The 17804-nt window shown below is 41.8% G+C and overlaps 1 protein-coding gene and 1 long non-coding RNA gene across 9 annotated transcripts in view; both read left to right on the top strand.

Moving 5' to 3' along the window:
- Positions 1 to 17804, top strand: part of ENOX2 (ecto-NOX disulfide-thiol exchanger 2) — a 299288-nt gene that overhangs the window by 201221 nt on the left and 80263 nt on the right. Inside the window, exon 1 of one of the 8 annotated variants that reach the window (XM_035008665.1) lies at positions 14063 to 17653. The exons of the other annotated variants lie outside the window; for them this stretch is intronic. The gene's annotated coding sequence lies outside the window, so the exon portion shown is untranslated. Of the gene's footprint in view, positions 1 to 14062; positions 17654 to 17804 lie in introns of those variants that run through there. 8 annotated transcript variants of the gene reach the window in all.
- LOC118013043 lies at positions 10907 to 13347 on the top strand. The gene is made up of 2 exons (XR_004679917.1): positions 10907 to 11093; positions 11670 to 13347. It is a non-coding gene; the product is annotated as an uncharacterized LOC118013043 (long non-coding RNA).

The raw sequence follows: 17804 nt of genomic DNA, 5'->3' as shown, positions 1-17804 counted from the left end.
GTAAGACAGAGAAGACATCTACTGCCTCCTGAAAAATTAAGATGTTCTTTTCTCTTTTGACCTTGTTTCTGGGACAAGGCCATCCTTTTTACCTACACTCCCTTCCTTTGCCCTATGAATCACCTTACTTTGAGATCTGGAAGGAGGGAGTTAACCATATTTGTCTGGGAAAAATCAGGAAAGAGAACACACTAATTTGAACAGTGTAATTTGAATATAAGTATTAACTATAATAGGGGATGGCTAGTAAGAAGTGAAGAGAACTGTAAAAATATAGGAATAGCAGATATAAGGAGCATCCACTGTACCTACTGCTAATTTAAAGCAACCAAGGTACAACCCTTACCCCAGTAGTGAGATGGAGACCTTGTAGTAAAGGGCACAGTTGTGGCTCACTGGATTTAGCAGAGAAATTTCTGTGGTGCTGTGCCAGCAGAACTTGTTAGAATTCTGCCTCCTGGAACTCTGTAGAAATCTGACCTATGGAACTTCTGGGAAATCTCTTCTCCACAGTGCCAGGGAAAGCTGCTCACAGGGAGGTATCTTAGCATAGGCACTCTACTACAAAACCAGTCAAGCAAGGGGTACTGGGAGATGCTGCTGGATGCTGCTGATTACCATGTACTACAGGAACTGCATGCTGGGAAAGCTGCAGGCACTACAGAAGCCTGGGGCTGGGGAAGCTGTGTGTGCGACTGGAGTGAGGCACTGGGAAGGTGGGTGTTTGCACTGCAGGAGCCTGCAAGGCAAGCACACCAGCAAATGGGTACCAGGAAGAAAACTCACTTCCTTCTGAAATGTTTCTCTTGCGCCCCTTACTGACAAAGCTTAACATTGTGCCAACTGGCAAAGGAAAGATGTTTAAAAGGCCCAGAACCCTTTTCAGAGAATGAGCAACAAGGGTGAATTTGGAGCTAAAAAGTAATATATCGATAACTGGCACACCAGGCCAGCTCAGGTAATAGTCACTCTCTAATAGTGTTAGCTCCTAGATCCAGCTCATGTTCTGAGTGGTGTCTCTTCCTCTTATAATTAGGGAATGAAGGGATAGAAATCAGTTACCCTCTGTCTCCCTATGTCTTTAATCGCCGCCCCCCCCATCCTGTGTGAAACCAGCCCCCAGGGAAAATGGCAGCTATAGCTCTAGTTCCACTACTCAACCTCTCCTGCTCTGACTACTAAATTCAAGTTACCTTCAACCCTTTGTTCTTCACCTACTTCACTGTACCAGTTGGAATGGGGACAAACATTTACCAAATGTCTGACAGGTAGAGGTGGCAGAGTTCAGTGCTTTGGAGTCAGGCTTAGAGTAGAATCCTCCGCCACTTACTGCCTCTGTGATCCTGGGCAAGTTGCTTAACTTCTGTGAGCCACCATTTCTTCAAATGTGAATAAAGATAGTCATACCTGCAACTCAAGAAGGTTGTGAAGACTAAGCATAAGCAATATACCAAATATAATGTCCAACACCTAGGGTCAAAGGATAGAAACCTGCGTTCAAATCTTGGCCCATCTTTTACTAGTTGTGAAACCTTTGAGCAAGTTACTTAAACTTTCAAGACTCAGTTTACTCTTCCATAAAATGAGAATCAAAATACCTGCCTCATAAGGTTGACATAAGGATTAAATGCATATAAAACACCTTGTGCAGTAATTTGCACAGAGAAGGTGCTCACCCACTGGACATTGTGCTATATACATCTGTTAATTTGTTTACTGCCTATTTCCACTGTTGTCCCCACACTCACCCTAACCTCTCTACTCCAGTGCTTCTGCTTACAGAAGGAGCACAAACAATGTTCTTGACCAGCTGACTGCCTGTCACTCTAGTGAACAACCCTAGACCACCAGACAGACATTCCTCTTAGCCCAGAGGCCCTCTTGAGATAGAGAAGGGCCTAGTTACTCATTCTGGCTTATAACAAAAGGTCTTATCTCTTGGCAAAGAACTAATTTCCTTAGTAGTTACACAATTGCTTCTTTAAAGTTGGTCACACACCAAGGGAAGAAAGAGCCAACTCACAGACCTCTAAGTCATCCTAAAATCGAAGTCTCATTCTACTTCCAGTCATTAGAGAGAGACTGGGAATAAAAGGGAAATGAGACTAAATCTTTTTGAAAAGAGCATGTTTTTCTAATGTCAGTGCGATATGCCCCTGGCAGAGTGCAGACCAAATGACACATACAAACTCCTCCTTTTTTTTTTTTTTTTTTTAAGATTTTATTTATTTATTCATGAGAGGCAGAGGGAGAAGCAGGCTCCCCAGGAGCAGGGAGCCCGATGTGGGACTCGATCCCAGGGCCCTGGGATCATGACCTGAGCCGAAGGCAGACGCTCAACCATCTGAGCCACCCAGGCGCCCCCAAGCTCCTCCTTTATTGAAAAAACTTCAGGTGCTTCACAAGCAGTCATTTATACTCACGTATACATATTTGGTTGGTCTATTGCATAAGTGAAATCCCTGGGTAAGCCATCTTAACCTGTGTGTTAGAAGCTCACACAACTTAGCAGGAGGCAGGGAGAGGCGTGAAAATTGGAGGAATCTAACAGTCCAATCAGTGTCTCCCACTGGACATGCTTGTCAGAGCTCTTCTATGCTGTCAGCCCCCAGCCATTATTTTCAGTATGTATTCCATAGGCATTAATCCTACCCGAGGAACCTGTGCTTCACGGGGAAATCTCCTACACAAGGAAAAGGGCTTTGCTTTATTGGAGATCTCCTCATATTACAGTTGATGAGGACTAAAGGCACTGTCTGGGGGATATTTCCTTGGAACTCACAAATAAAGACTTGTAGCAAGTTGTCTGCCTCTGAGCTAGTATGTGACATGCCATTTGAAACTGTTTATTAGTGTTTATCCCAACTTTTTTTGTCTGTTCAGCTTGTAATCTAAGAGGTGTCCCAGAAAGTAAGGCATACATGATGCTCCTGTGATTTTTTTTTTTTTACATAAATTTGTGAGAATGCCTACTTTCTCATTTGATGCTATTACTAAGTGAAAATCTCAGGCTTGACTCCTCAGTGCTAGAGCTAGCGCTGAACACCCCATGTCCAATATTATTGCTTAGACATTCCCTCCAGGCAGAAATTGTGATTCTGAGCAAGCCTGTACCTAAGGAACTTACAACTGGCATTTACTCACAGTAGATAGTATAGCTGCAGCCATCACCTCTAGAGAAACAGGAATTAGTCACCTTGCCAGTTTCCCACATGTCCTGTCCAACTTTCTGAGCAATTTCACTAGCATTCCTACAAAGTAAACTTAACACTAAATGGCAAAGACAAGGTTACCCAAACCAAGACCTTGGAACCCAGGTGGTCTTCTGGCAAAGAAGCAATTGTGGCTCATGGCGACCCAGCTCCAGCAAGTGGACATGTACAGGTGGGAATGGGTGACACAAGGTACCTCAGCAGCTATTGAGTGTCAAGGTGGGATATGTCTACCACCCAGAGATGAGGATGTTGTTGGATTAGGATAAAAATGATTTTAAAAGAGCATAAAAATGTGACACTTTTATTTCCGTTAATTCTGATGGTCTGAAGGGAGAGCTCTTTGTTATTCAGCCCCTGCCCTTGTTTTAAAAATGTTTTGCTTTCTCCACTCAAGCAGGAAACAGCAAGGACAGCTACTCAGTCTCCCACCATATGTCTCTGTTTCTTGGCTACCCCTACCTGACTCACCTATTGCAGGGGGTGGAAAAGCTGTAGATGTTAGGATTTGTTTTTCTTTGTAGGCCCAATAAAAACAATTTTAAATAATAATTCCTTTAAAGGGAAAAAACATGTTTAACAGATAAAGAGTGATTAGCCGTTCATCCCCTGGGAAGACAGAATAAGAGAAGATAGATTACTATTTCTGTAGGAAAGGTTTTTTTTATGTGGGCTTAATATAAGGAATAACTTTTATCTCAAAGGTTTCCATGAGGATTAAGACAGAATACTTAAAGAGACTACAGCTGTGGGTAGGAGTATCTGCTTACTTATGCTGCATGTTTGGGTGAAAATAGGTCCCCTTCCTCCAGGCTGATATTCAGACAGTGTGCACTGAATGGCCATATCAGTTTAATAATACTGAAAAAAACTCCTGTACCAGTTGGTAAATAGGTACTGCCAAGAACACCCTAAGCCATCACTGGCTACCCTGGCCAATAAATAATCACTGTCCAGATCCCCCTAAATGTCACCCAGGCCACCCTGGTCCTCCTGGTATTCCCCCAGGCTTCCCCATGGCCTAGCAATAATGGATTGACCCCTGGCACAGCCAAGGGGTCTCCCTGGGCTCTGCTCCACTGCTAAGGTTCAGTGTCCAATTCTGTTTGCTCATGTCATACTGGTGTTTAAATATCATCTCTGGTTCCCTGATTTTATTCCCATGACTTGAGATTTTGGTAGATAGAACCAAGCTAAGATTAGTTAGTGAAAGAAAAAATTAATGTGGAAAATATAGCAAGATTAACTTGGGAAACATTTTTAGAAAAGTTAAGAAAAGCATTTCTATTTAATAAAATAACCAACAAGTAATGTGAGCCACAATTATTATCAGGCATTACAATGGTCTCAGCAGATTGAAGTAGGTAAAAACTGATAGCACTATACTGACTATTTGTTCATTCACTCTGCCATATCCTGGGGATAAATTAAAAGTATATGAGGTACCATTCCTGCCCCCAAAGTTCTTACAATCCCATGGGGGAAATTTTGCAGGCACCCAGTTAACTATTCATATGAAGTAAAATGCTAATAACCATTTAGAGAATCACATTAGTGCTAAGTATCTCCTCAGGTACAAGGTCAGCATACTTTCTGTGGTACAAGAGAACCCCCAGACTGGAAAATGTTCAGTTCCTGTGAAACAAAATAAGGGGGTTCACTTAGACAAAACCAGATTATCTGTGATATTAAATTAGTACTGACTTTGCAATGATGAGTAATATTTAATGCTACAAATCCTATTAAAAACTTATTGAAATCAGTAGAATGATGCAAAACAAAGCATTGAAGGATTCCTTCTCCCATAATGGAAACATATTGGATAATTTTGATTCACTTATCATCTTCTATGAAATTATATTTGCTAATAGAATGCAAACATCATTGGTAAAGAAAGAGCAGAGATGAATCATTATAATGAATGTTCAAATAAAGAACATCAGATTCAGAAAGTTACATTATTATATTGCCTAAATAAAACCAACCAGGATTTTCCACTGCAAACAATCTTAGGCCTTCATATACAACACACTTGTTAAAGTGCAGCAACTGGAACACTGACTCCCTCTGGGTAATGCTGGGGTTGGTACTGCTGGTGTGGAGTCTTTCTGGAAACCCAACATTGTTCTCCTGTGTGAGGCTCTCTTAGCCCTCTTGGGGAAGATGCATTCTTCTTAATTTATTGGTATCTATTTGGCTTTCTCCATTTCTTTTTTTTTTTTTTAAAGATTTTATTTATTTGAGAGAGAGAGTGAGAGACAGCACAAGAGGGAAGAGGGTCAGAGGGAGAAGCAGACCCCCTGCTGAGCAGGGAGCCCGATGCGGGACTCGATCCAGGGACTCCAGGATCATGACCTGAGCCGAAGGCAGTCGCTTAACCAACTGAGCCACCCAGGCGCCCGGCTTTCTCCATTTCTGATTAGCAATCTCCTGCCCCAGATTTCCTACCACCAGCAGGAATGGGAAGGGGAATACAGAAAGATGGCATGTCTTGTACCAGCTTCCAACACACTCACCTTCCAGCCTTACCCTGGGATCTCTGGCACTTGCCATATGGCTTCCCTATATGAGAAGCTCAAAAGGACTGAAGTTGCATGTGTGTGTATGGTGGGGAAGAAGCTCTCTGGGTGTCAGACATGAGATTTGTCTTACTCTTTTGCCTCATTCACTGAATCAGTTCTCATTGAGTCTCTACTGTGCACCAAGTGGAGCCTCTTCCACTTTATTCCTAGAAGTCTATCTGCCTTTCTTTTCCCACATGGGTTTGGCCCATTCGTTGGTGTCCTGAAATGTATCAACCTCAGTTCTCCTCTCTGATGAGCTTAAGTGGAATTTAATCATCCCTGCTAAATTGTCCTGTGACTCTGTCACATGAATAAAGTCCACGGACTCTAGGTTAGATTGTAAGCATCAAATTAATTTTACTGCAAAGGTCAGGCTGCTCTCCTGGCTTTCTGTTTTGCTTGAAGGTTAGTCACTGCATGCTTTACCAAAACCTTCCTGTCTGGGTTGTATTCAAAACAGATTTCAAGATACAGCCAGATTGAAAAACAGACATTTGGAGATAAAAGACTGTGTACTCTGACCCCCTGGAAATAGCAAGCAGCTGTAGTGATTTTATGTGTATATATAATACATCATCATTTCCAGGAGATGATGGGCATTAAGCTCAGCACCTCTTGCTCCCAAAGCAAATGTCTGCTCATCTTTTCTACCTAGCTGCTCATGTCAGAGGAAAGAAATATTTCTTCCCAAATGATTTTTAAGCTTGCTTGCCCGAGAAGTTCTGCCCCTAGGGAAGCAGGACCTATCAGTGGAGTTTGGCTCAAAAAAGACATAATTGTATTCAGATCATGGCAGACACCTCCATCCCGGTTCCCTTTAACCTTCATCTGTCTTCCTAATCTACCACGGGCTCTCTCTTTCCAGCTCACCTCCTTTGGCCAACCCTGTTGTGAGTTCATGCACTCCTGATGTATGCGTCTAATATACTTGTCAGTTCAAGTTCTACAAGTAACATTCATGTAATAACTTGCCATTCATACTCCTGGAAAAATCCAAAGATTGGCTCTGAGGCTATAAAGTTGCATCCAGTCTATTGTCAGAACTACAAGACCTTGAAGCTACAGGGGCTAGAGTCACAAACTTCTTATAGCATGATAGTTCCTTTGGGCATAATTGTGGTCTCTTTCAAATTTCCCACAAAGATATAGTAGTGGTAAAGGATAGGACCTATAGAGGGAGATACAGTCAGGTTGCAATTCTGAATGTAATTCTTCTCAATGAGAAATTTACAAGTAGATCTGGGGAAGCTTTTTAGCCTGTTGCTCCTTACAGTGTTCAGCTTTCACCTGTGATGGTCACACTGTTGGCCACTGTAAGGAGGACAATGTGTGTGTTCAGTGGTTGAGTTTTCTAGAACAATCTACAGCCCTTGCCCAAGTCTCCTACAGCCAGTTGTGTTTGCAAGACAAGGCAAGGTGAGGTGTGTAGTCTGAGGCTGTGGATAGAGGAAAGTGGAAAGTGAAATGGCTCAGGAAGGTATTATCTGGAATACTGATGAATATCAGCTAAGTCACTAAAACAGACCCAAAATGCTTTTTTCAGGAAAATTCAGTCTCTCCTTGCAGATACCCTATGAGTGGACTAACACTCTACTTGCACAGGCACATAAGTCGAACACCTTCATTTCTGAAATAGAATGACAACTTGGCCACTTTGTATGTCTAACAGCTAAAACCTGTGGGCCACTCTTCAGCCCACAACACAGACTATCTGCCTTCCATGTGCTCACCAGAGCACTACACCTCAAACTATCTGCCCTCTAGTTCTTAGCTGTACATAGCAACATGCTGACCAGATGTACTTGCCTGAGTAGCACTGTCCCCAATGAATCAGGCCGTATCAAAGGAGTTTGATTCAAAAATGACATGAAGTGTGTCGGGGTGGCACAGTTAAGTGTCCCACTCCTGGTTTCCGCTTAGGTCGTGAGGACTCTCTCTTCCCCCCCGCCCCCCCCCGTGCTCTCATTCTCTCCCTCTCTCTAAAATAAATAAATCTTTTTTTTAAAAAACAATGTGATCATATTCAAATAAGGCAGACACCTCCATCCTGGTTCCCTAACCTCATCTGTCCATCTAATTTACCTCATGCTCTCTCCTGTTCATCTCCTTTGGCCACCCCTCTTGTGAGTACATTCATTATTGATGGAAGTGTCTAATATGCTTATCAGCTTAAGTTCTTCTGGTAACATTCATGTAGGAATGTACCAACACCCTACCTTTAAGGTTTTCTTGCTTTTTTCCTCTAATGAGTAGGACAAACAGGACTGTCACTTTATACTTAGGCCTTTTATGAGTTTTCCTTTCCTTTCCATTTTGTGTGTGAATTTGCCCACCTCCACCCTGAAGTAGATCACAAGCTGTCCGAGAGAAGTAATTGTCTTTTACTTCTCTTATATCCCTTTCAGCCACTAACAAAAAGCCTAAGAGGGCCTCAATAAATACTGTTTGCTCATTCATTCATTCATGCCACTAGGAAATACTATTCAGACAGATTATACTAATTTCTGAATTCAAGTGTACTCTTCTTTTTTCTTCTCAGAAGTAAAATTTTTGGGAGCACCTGGGTGGCAGGTTGACTCTTGGTTCTGTCTTGGGTCGTGATCTCACGAGTCATGGGATCGAGCCCCGCATTGGGCACAGAGTCTGCTTGAGATTCTCTCTCTCCCTCTCCCTCTGCCCCTCACCCCCCTTCTCTCTCTCTTTAAAATAAATAAATCTTTTTAAAAAAAAAAAGAAGTAAAATTTTACTCTGGGCTTGTATTGTACTATACCAGAGTTAAAAGATATTCTGTGGTACTGTGCTTTGTGCTACAACCAGACATTCCAACTGTAGTGGCTTAAGGAATCTATGCTTTTCACTGTGGCTGAGAAAGTGATTGGAAGACTGGAAACTGATCCACCACATTCAGTAGGCACTGCCATCATTGAAAGAGCAGCCAAAGCCCTTTGTTTCTGTACCTTGGCTGCCTTTATAACCCAAATTCTTTTATGGAATGGTGGTGCTGCCTCTGCTAATTTTCACTTAACCTCTCCATGCCTTCCTGTTTTGTTCAAAAAAGCCCATCAATGTTGACCTGCCTTCCAGGGATGTTTTGAGGACATAATGCTGATAAAAAAACATCCTCTATGAGAGAATATTGATGACAGTTGTTTTGTAGCCACAAAAGGAGAGGGCACTCAGCAGTAATTGGGGGCCATGTTTAGCCACCCAACCACCCATTATCATTAGTACTCAGATTGATTCTAATGCATCATAATAATGCAATTTGTAATCCACATGTAGGGGGGAAATTTATTGTCAGGTGGTGATTGTTAGTAACAACAAGCTGTTTGAACATATTCAGACCATAGTTGTACACATCTCTTTTCTTCCTTCCTTTGTTTGCAAGTCTAATTATATACCCTTTTGCCCAGCCTACTTTTTCCTTTTACACTGCATATAGCATTGCTTTTATTCTTTAAATAAGTTTAGTATCTCAATGAACAGCTAGAACACAGGAGACTGATTTGGAAAAGCAGTTTAAGTAGCCAAGTCCAATTTAAGAATGGTGGTGGATTTTATCACTTAGCTTTATTAATGGACCTCATTCCTACTGTATCGCGTTTCTTTCCCTAATGCATTTGTATAAAAGCCCTTGCCTCTCTCATTAACCCCTTTGGTTGGTGTTAACTCGTTCCTGGGCATTTGTTGCCATAGCTGCAGCCATCCCTCAGCTGGAGCCCTCCTGTTAGCCCCTGCTGTGGTCATGAGGGGTTGGCCTGCTTGTTCCAGGCGTCAGCTGTTAGGCGGAGGGCAAGAGCCTTGCAACCTCAGAGGTCAAACTGCCTGTCCCATGTACTTAAGCCCTGTCTATATTTTTTTCTTAATAGCAGATGGGCATGTGGCTGTCGAGCCTCAAGGGTGGGAAACATGTGTGGGAATATTACCAGCACTCTTCTTCTCTCACCCTCTCCTGGGCACCCAAGCAGGTAGCCTAGCTCCATATTCAAAAAGATGATCGATATTCCCCCCTCTGTTGTTTGAATCTCTTCCTTCAACGCCTGCAGCAGCTGTGGGGAATCATGCACAACTTTCGTCTGTTCACTGAAATAATTGCCAGCAGTTTTATGGAACGTCTCTTGTGTGTATTTTTACCCATTTACAGATTTGATTATATCGTTTGCAGAATGGAAACGTGGCTTTTCACTGCTTACTGTCATTCTCACAGATCTTCAAGGAGAGACCCTTTTAAAAACAAAATGGAAATAACATGCAAATGGTTATGTTAATATTGCACAGGCAAAAGTCAGGACCTTCAGAAGGTTCCTTAGGCACAAACTGATCAGATGATGAGCACATCCTGCATACATTTCTGTTCAAGTTACCAGCCAGAACTGTCCTATGAGAAATGACTGAGAAAATGTTAGATGCCTGTAATGTGTGACTACTTTCTGCCCTAGGCTCCAGTGCTGACGTAGGCCAGAGCAAACACAACTCCCACACATGCAGATTGGGCAGGTACAGTGGGATTTGAAGAAGGTGTTTGAAGGTGGAAAGTTCCCATGTAGACGGGTAATACAGAGTTAGAAAAGAAAATTTAATTTTGTCTGCGCTGTGCCAGCTTTGCCAGACAGCTGGCAAGGGTAAATCTGTGGATTAGCTCCAGACTTAGAAAATTCAAACTATCTAATCTTTTACCTTGACTTTAACAGAACTGACATTAGAGCATCAACAGCAGCAGCAGAATAGCAGCATCATTAACAACTAACTTTTATAGAGTATCTCACAGCTTTCAAAAACACTTACAATTAATAGCTCTTGTCTAACCATCTCACCAACCTTCTAAGATCAGTATTATAGTTGTCTGCATTTTTGCAATGAGGGAGCCAAATCTCAGAGACTGTAAGTAATTTGCCCAAGGTCACACAGCCAGTAAATAGCATAGTCTTCTGACTCCAAAACCAGGCTAGGCAATACACACAGCCCTGTCACCCTGCTCTTTAGCCCACTGCCATCTTCATGTCCCCAAACCTCCGGGTAAACAAATTAAGGTCCGTGCAGTGATTTGCTCGAAAAAACAAAAGGAAATTAGCCATATTACAAAAGAATTACTGTCTTTCCCTATGGGTTCACGATTAAATGATATCTTTAACACTCATGTTCTTTCACGGATCACAGACTACTGGACAAGCTGCACGGGACGGGCAGAGAAGCAAGGGGAAGGGGAGAAATGTGAGAGAGAACAGCACAAAGCAGAGCTCTTGGCAACTAAAGAATCCTTCAGAAATTCAGATAAAATATTTCTGAAGAGATAACATCATCATATGTAATAGTACTGTAAGTATATATAAGTAATGATTAACACAAAATTCAGAATAGTGGTTACTTCTGAGGGGAGATGGAAGGAATTAGGGAGGAGCACATGAGGCCTTTAAAGGTAATAATTATATTCTTTTTCTTAAACTGCACGTTGGGTACATAATTTTGTTATGTTGTGTTAAAGATTTCCTGTCCTTTTCACAACTGAAGGAATTATAATACTCCCCTTTTTTCCCCACCCCAAATGCACCATTTTTTTTAATACTTTACACTTGTCTCTTATAAATTCCCCTTTGTACCTACTCAATAATTAATTTAAAAATATTAGAGAAACACAGTGTGAGTGGCAAATAGGATTTGACATATAGAAATTAGCTTTACATTTTTTAAAAAGGTAGCCACTCTTGAAAGCTAGTTTCACTTTAATTAAAAAAAAAAAAAAAGTAGCCACTTTGCTCTGACAATATCTCCCAGTGACATACCAGTTGGCTTCTCAAGAAGTTGTGATGAATGGGGAGGGCATGCTTCCCCATAATTTTCCCAGGGTCTTTGAGCATTTCAGCTGCCTTATATCTCCCCTCTCCTTTCTGACAGTGAACTTCTAGCTTCTGGGAGAAGAAAGAACAGTGGCACGGTCATTTGGAAATTTGAAGTTAAGTGCTTGAACTGTAACCACGGATTTATGGGTTGTTACCCAAAGACTTATTATCTTTTGGCTTTCCTTGGTGTTGAATCTGACAGCAAATGCAGTGAACGGGTGGGCTTGTGTATTTATGTTTGTCACCAGTTGGTTTCTCTCTGACCAATCTAGGCACGCTATAAGCACAGGCTGACAGGAATTATGGCTTTTCTTCCATGTGGAAATAAGTGGATAAGCAAATACTCCCAGCCTGATTTTCTTTCCAATTCATTATTTACAGGGAATTCACCCTCTGTAACCATTTTCAAATCAAATTTGCTCTACCAATCCCTGTAAGGTTTGCTCTGGAAATCATCCCCAACGTAGACATCTTTTATTTTTTAGCTGCTTATGTCCCGTCCATGTTAAAGCCAATTTAAAAAAAAACATGAATGGATTAAAGGTGATGTCACTAGTGGCCTGGAGATTCACTCAGGAAGAAAATTTAAGTTACAGCAGAAATGGATAAAAGGAAGGAAAGTCAATAACTCATTCTTGTTTGCTATTTGGACTACTATTGCTGTATTAAAATATTCAGGAGAACTATTGAATTAAATGGGGAAAAATATATCATGTGTAAGAGATTCTGGGAAAGGTACTATTATTAATATTGTCCCAGAATCACAAAGTGCTGACCAAGTCACTTGCATATGAATTGTTCCTGGAGTAGGCCGATACAGTGGGTGTCCTCTGCCCAGCTGTCAGAGGTCACAGCTATGGGCATAACCTCTCTTTGTCTTAATGGAAAGATGGCCATGAAAAGCAAGTCTTCCTGCCTACCCCATTGCCTCCCATCCTTATCATGGAAATGAAGAAGTGATACTAAGTAATTCTGGCTTTCCTCCACCACAGATGGGGTGATCACAAGTGAGAGCATGGACGTAAATGCCATCCATGCTTTTGGGAAAAAAGCAAATAGGTTTTGGCAGCAAGTCTGATGGGTTTGGGGTATATATGGTGGAGGAGGATGGTTAACACTGGAAATATTTTGAGGGTTTTATTAGTAGTACCACTTTTAAAAAATGTAGCAGATGAAAAGCATATAAATTAGTCCCACTATTCTTTCTGGCAGTGCTCTTGGTAAAGAACTGGTTAGAGAGAAGCCATATTGTTCTTTTCTGTTTAAATACATACCCCAGTATTATTAATGGCTAATTCCCCTACTGGTATTTTCCTTTTTTCCCCACCCCAAATGGCCCCTGTTTTCTATAAGATATCAGAGTTAATGCCCACTATTGTTAATATATTAATAATAATTACTAGTATTTTACTACCACTTCTTAGCTAGCCACTGCAATGGACTTTTTTTTTCACATATTTTCTCCTTTAAGCCTTACCACAGCCCCATGAGATAGATACTATTGTTGTCCTTATGATTCAGATGTGGAAAATGAAGACCAGAGACATTAAGTTACTTCCCTAGCATCACACAACTAGTAAATGGCAGGCCAGGATTAGAACTAATACAAAAACCGTGATCTTAACTAGTTATAATCTCATTTTTTCTTTATTCAGGGTCGCACAGCATTAAAGATTGAGAGTTTATCATGCTTGGTCTGGCCAAAGGCATGATGGGGATTGGTGAAAGTGTGTTGCAATTTTGAAAAAAAAATCAGTTACTTTGAAACATGACATTGGGGGGAGGCAGTATGAAGTTCTATATGGTACAAGCTATTGTTTTCTGATTATTTGTTAAATTGAGGTGGAGTTTGAAAACTCGGCTTAGGCTGCTTGTCAAGGTAAAGAAGCTAGAAAGGAGCCAGAGCTGCTGGTGCAAGGCAGAGCCATTAGTCACTGCCTCCTGTGGCTGTCTGTGTATATATAGCATCACCCTTAATATTTGAGGATGACTCTGCTGAGGCAGCCAGTTCTCAAGCCAAAGTTCCCATTATCAATAGGATTTAACACTTGACTTGTTTATAGTGGTCATGGCCAGTGTCCCACCCCTCTGACTTAGACCATGGCCTTGTAGTTAGTGACTTGCAAAGCAATTCAACAATATAGTCTAATACCCATCCTCTCAAAGTCCAACCAACTGGAGAATACAAAATGACTCCAGTTTTTTAATATTCTACTTTTAGGAGAGAGGAGTGATAAGTAAACTGATATGGGAAATATTCTCTGCTCACGCCCATTCCCCCCAAAGACAATTTCTTTTTTATTATTATTTTTTTATTAACATAATGTATTATTTGTTTCAGGGGTACAGGTCTGTGATTCATCAGTCTTACACAATTCACAGAGCTCATCATAGCACATACCCTCCCCAATGTCCATCACCCAGACACCCCATCCCTCCCACCTCCCTCCAGCAACCCTCAGTTTGTTTCCTGAGATTAAGAGTCTCTTATGGTTTGTCTCCCCCTCTGGTTTCTATTCTAGTTTTTAGACCTAGCACAAATACAGCCTTATTTCCTATACCTTTTTAAGATATCCACAGTACCATCATAATTGGTTTATCCTTTGAAACTCACTTCAAAGTGACTTCTTCAGTTTAACATCACTTCCTCCATGTTCCCCCTTCCTCTCTACCACCACCTCTCCTCCCAGCAGAGTAACTGCCTCCCCTTCAATCTCTATTTAGCCAGTATCAAGCTATGCAGTAGTTTGTGTGTCTCTCCCACTAGTCTATGAGCCCCTCAAAGGGCAGGGAAACATGAATTTTTCACTCTGGTACCACCAAATAGTGCATGGATTTAACATGTTTGTTAAATTAATACTCAGAATGGATCCTGAAGCCCTGCCATAATCTCACTCAATGATTCAGGTATAGGTAGCACGTATTGACCACCTGTGTTTTCACCACAACCTTGTGAAAGGAGCGGCATCATTCTTATTTATACATGAGGCGACCAAAGCTCTGTGTTTCTCAAATTTGTAGTAGGCCTAAGAGTTATCTTGGGTGCTTGCTCAACAGGCAGATTCCCCAGCACCACCCAGATGGAAACCTCAGCTGTGGACCCTGGAACTTGGCTAGTTAGCAATCACCCCAGGCGATTGTGATGCAAATGATTGGACCACACTCTGACAAACACAGGTGTGAGTGATTGCTACACAGCAAGAAGAGTCAAGCCAGAGTTGAAACTCAGCCCTCCTAATTCCAGATCTAGTTTATATTTATCTTTGTTGTACTCCATCTCCTATGGCAAGGAAGTGGACTGAAACATGTTGGAAAGATTTTCAGCAACAAAGGCTAAAGTAAAATGGCTTGTGGATTCACCCCAGGACTATTTTTTTTTTTCCTCCAAGAGATCTTTCCAGACTTCCAACAGCATAGCAGCAGGGGTGCCAAGTTACCTCTTACACAACTTACCTCAGGAAAGCATAGACCACAGAGCTTTGGGAACTTACAGAATTTATGCTTCTCTTTTTTTTCTTTCATTGTTCCCCCTCCACCACCAGTCACACCATTAACTTAAAGAGCATGCTCAGTACCTGATTTGTTAAATATTAAGGTTTCTAATTGAAAAGCAATACCTACAGCATTTGGGATCCTGACAGTAATATTAATGTGTTTGTTTCAAAACCAGGAAAAGAAATGTGTGGTTTAACAGGCAGTTAGCACAGACATTAAAAGAGTGGGGGTAAGGTAGCATTTTTGCGGCCCATTTATGCTTTTGGTGTTTTTTGTCTAAATATTAGGTAAGGAAATATGGAATGAAGGCAATGATGCAGTCTCAAAACTAGACCACCATTGTCGACCATTCAACCTAGATCAGGGTAACATGAGTTCACTGGGATCTCAGAAGCCCAAGAAGCCAGGGATGGGAATGACAGACTTAGTCCAGAAAAGCCCAACAGAGCCTCTCTAGTGTGGCTAGCCCCTGCTTTGACTGACTGAGGAAGCTTCCAAGGTCCTAATGGTGGAGCCTATTGGACTTCCAGGACGCCTGCATCCAACCTCAACCTATTCTCTTGGCTCACATACAGCTGATAACCTTGAAGTGACAAGGACTATTACTCAGATTCTTCAATCTATGCCAGTCCACCTTGAAATAGCAAAGGAAACCCCCAGCTCCAGCTCTGAGAAGTGGGAGAAGAGACCCCCACAGGGCAACTGAATGGTTTCTTAATGGGAACTAAAACAAGGGAAAGATAAAGGAAGTGGGGTTAAGATCATGATTGAATATTTGCTCAGCATTTTCTATAGTGTAGTGAGAATATATAGCTCAGGGGTTAAAAGTATGGGCCCTGAAGCTATACTGCCTGAATTTGAATTTCAAGTCCAGCATTAACTCCATCTATGACCTTGGGCAACTTCCTAACTTCTTTGTCTTTCATTTTCCTTATCTGTAGAATGGGTATGATAAAATTACCAATTTTATAGGCTTGTTGTGAGGATTAGATTACATAGTACATATAAAGCCTTAAAACAGTGTTTGGCACATAATAAGCATTTAATCAATACTAGGAATCAACATCATTATTGTTAGGTGAATAATACAGGTGAGTAAACAGTCTAAAAAGTGTGTGGAACTTGCCTAAAGTCACACAACTAGTAAATAGTAGAGCCAAGATTTGATTTTGGGTCTATCTGGCTCAAAATCTATATTTCTTCCACTATATCTTGTTGCCTTTATAAATGCAGGATATATGCTGTGAGTTCCTTGGAGAGGTGCATGCTAAGACCTGTGTCCTTCTTCTTCCTTGCTACACCCCACCCTCACAGCAACTGCTATCTGGAGGGGTGGCTTGGCACTCTAGCTTCATGTAGATCTAGTTAAGAACCTTGAATATCCATGGGGCACCTGGGTGGCTCAGGTGGTTAAGCGTCCAACTCTTGATTTCAGCTCACGTCGTGATCTCAGGGTCGTGAGATCAAGCCCCACGTCGGGCTCCGTGCTGGGTGTGGAGCTTGCTTAAGATTCTCTCTATCCCTCTGCCTCTGCCCCTCCTCCCTCAAAAAAACCATCTTGAATATCCTTGTAACTGCTCCAACATAGAGGTGCTTGTGTCCAGGACCCTCCAGCTTATAGACTAAACCAATGAATCTTCCAGGATGAGGGTTAGTTTGAGAAAGCACTCTCTACCCCAAGGTTCTCATCTGTATACCTTGAGGATCAAGCTATTATCTCCCACCCTCCACCCTGCCACTCAGCCCTTGTGAAAATGATTACCTACAATATAGGCTAGCATAAAACCTTTCCCTTTTCCCTCCCCCACCCTTCCGCTCCTCTTCTCCAAGGAAGAATATGTTGTGACACCCTGATCCTCTTGAGTAGCTCTTTGATCCGTTCTTGGAAACACTCATAAGGAAATAAAGCCCTTGCTTGTCTAATAGTATCATCTCTCTCAAGCCACCTAGGAGCCGTGTCTTACAAAAGCCCCTATCAGTTCCCTCACACTGCATAGCCATGATGCAAGCTGTGGTGTGACTGCTGGTGACGTCTGTGATCGGAGAGAGAGGGATGTGCCTGGGGCTTCAGCGCATTGTTCACAAATAATGATGGATTGTTAATTTTCAAAGAAAATGAAGAAGGATTCAAAATAGCACCTGCAACACACAATATATTGCTTCATGAGCAATAAATACCAAACAGAAGATAAAACCTTGAGCCCTAGGCTTAATGCAGAACCAAAACATGATTTATCCTGCTGTTTCCTTTCCCTTAGCCAGAGAACAGAAAGCACAATGTTATTCTGTTCTAGGACACCCAACACTGCCCTTGTGCCATAACCTTTTACAACATGTACTTCTTGAGTGCCTACTGTATGTAAGGTCCTGTGTGGTGTGCTAGAGATGGTGTTTTCTTCTGTGTTCCGTAAAGTATTTTCTAAACTTCCTTTCTCTTTGTTACTGTATTCCTAGTGCTATTTGCAGAACTTCCGAGGCACCTAGACTCTCCACCATGAGGATCATTTCTTTGGCGTGAAGCATAAAAGTAACCATGCTAAAAATGTTAGTAGATTCTTGATGGGGGAGGTGGTCTGATTTGTTTTAGTACAGTGGCATAAGGGAGTAGTTCATAAACTGCAGAAGGTAGAATTGGCTGCACATGTGATAGATGGGAAGGGATTGTGAAGAAGCCAAGGGTATGGGATGCCTGGGT

This window comes from Mirounga leonina, unplaced genomic scaffold, assembly GCF_011800145.1.
Source record: "Mirounga leonina isolate KUSES-001 unplaced genomic scaffold, KU_Mleo_1.0 Mir_101664, whole genome shotgun sequence".
Classification (NCBI taxonomy): domain Eukaryota; kingdom Metazoa; phylum Chordata; class Mammalia; order Carnivora; family Phocidae; genus Mirounga; species Mirounga leonina.
This window is presented reverse-complemented; position numbering and strand designations above follow the sequence as displayed.